Source organism: Solanum stenotomum, chromosome 11 (assembly GCF_019186545.1).
Source record: "Solanum stenotomum isolate F172 chromosome 11, ASM1918654v1, whole genome shotgun sequence".
Lineage (NCBI taxonomy): Eukaryota > Viridiplantae > Streptophyta > Magnoliopsida > Solanales > Solanaceae > Solanum > Solanum stenotomum.
Window position 1 is genome coordinate 47,643,180 of NC_064292.1, and position 1,988 is coordinate 47,645,167.

The window sequence follows — 1,988 nt, forward strand, 5'->3', positions numbered from 1 at the left end:
GAGAAAAATACTTTTCAAAAAGTCGACTTAATATTAAGAAGTTATTGACACTTAACTAAAACTTTAATTTTAATCAAATGCTTTTCGCAACTAACTAATCAATATGGTTAAATTATTGACCGAAAATATTGATCAACTATTAAAAGAAGTTATTTAAAGTAAAGAAAAGCAAATGTATCCCTTAAATTATTAGGTGAAGTAAATCAACGTAAAAAAGAAAATTGGGATCTTTAGAAGAATTTAATTAAGGATACTTTAATTAAATCAAACTAAAGCTAAATAGCTTATATCATCTACTTCTCCTGTATATTGGACATATACATCCCATTTTACACCTGTATAACAGGTATGTCGGCTGTATATCAACTCCATTTCTTGCATGCTTGCTTCCCTTTCACTCGAATAAGATGAGGCTGACTCGATGAATATCAATTGGGTTTCAACCAACTCGAAATTCAAAGATGACTGGATGAGTCTCAATGTGGGTGTCACATACAAAGAGAATGAAATCACATCAGAATTATGATTTTAAAACCGAAGCATATTGTGTGTAAACTATGTGTCAAAAGTATAAGTAGTTGGATGCAACATATACCAAGTGGATGGATGGCTGTTATTCTCGACCCTGTAAAAAATACAACTCAGCAGCGCCTGCTTGGCCTTGGTCTGCTTCACCACGACAACTTTCAGGACAATACCCCAGCAAACATGCCGATTAGTCTTAATACCTTTCTTTACTAAACATCTCCAGCACCCAGGTCGTATTTATCTCTGAGTGGGCTATTCATCACATTCAGTACTCAGGCCTCTCCTCCTTCCTGTACACGGAAAATGATTATGCCATTCTCAAAATTCAATTCCATAGTAAGATACCTTTCTTTACTAAACATCTCCAGCACCCAACATCTCCGAGTGGCCTGTTTTCATCACATTCAGTACTCAGGCCTCTCTCCTCCTGTACAACACAAGGTCAAATACAGGGGAAAATGATTATGCCATTCTCAAAATTCAACTACCGCTAGTACACGGAAAAACATTGCCAAAGGATGATAAATTTATTAATAGAAATGAATTGATGAATAACCCAAACCTTTTCGTCACTTTCATTCTTGTTACATCTGCCACTATTCTCAACCAAGACAACAGGAATTGAAGCAGCCTAGCAGCAAAGACAGCAATATAGTTGAGCAAAAATGATCAAATATAACAATATTGCAAAATGCATCAAAGAAGCAAACTTGTTATCGCTGGACCAAGACTCCACGTAAACTTGCAATCAAGATGGCAGGTTTGCTAGCAAAACTGCTCTACCACAGAGGACCACTTCCATTCTCTTGCTTCACAAAGAAGAAGAAGAAGAAAACAGAAGCAAAACTGACTATTTTCCTGCTGGCTTAGTTTTCAACAAAATACCTTTCACTATCAAATAAATAAGGAAAAGGCAGCCTTTTAAACTTTTATCATAGTCCCTTCCCAAGTTTCTTGAACTGAAGTTCAAGTAACGTTCGCAAAAGTATTAACATATATGGATATCGTGCCTCGAGCCCCCTCCCCCCACCCCCCACAACACCCCCATTCCCCCTAGCCCTGAGGCGTCGTGCCTCGAGGCCCCCCCACCCCAGCCCCGAGCCCTGAGGTAGAGAAAAACAGTAGTGTACAAGAGACTACTCTACTGCAATGTCAATGTTAGTGATTACAAAACAAAAAGATACTCTCTGCTGCTAAGGCCAGAAAAATCAAGAACGAAGATCTTCCATGGACACTGCAAGTTAAAGGCAATATAAGATTGAATGTCATGAGTTGTTAATCCAACAGACAATTGGAATACTGAAGTTGATGCAGCCTCTTCTCAGATCCCTGGCTTAGCTGCTTATCTTCTGGAAGAACTCTACGGGTACAGTTGGAGGGCAATACTTCTTTGCAACAAGTTTGTATTGTTTCAGAAAAACAAACATTGGAATATAGGAAATGTATGCATCTGCCTAGAT

At 38.2% G+C, this 1,988-nt stretch overlaps 1 long non-coding RNA gene across 1 annotated transcript; it reads right to left on the reverse strand.

Moving 5' to 3' along the window:
- Positions 1-212: 212 nt before the first annotated feature.
- Positions 213-1,531, reverse strand: LOC125845125 (uncharacterized). The gene is made up of 3 exons (XR_007444236.1): positions 1,091-1,531; positions 596-818; positions 213-465 (listed from the first exon to the last, which is right to left on the reverse strand). It is a non-coding gene; the product is annotated as an uncharacterized LOC125845125 (long non-coding RNA).
- Between the last annotated feature and the right edge of the window lie 457 nt (positions 1,532-1,988).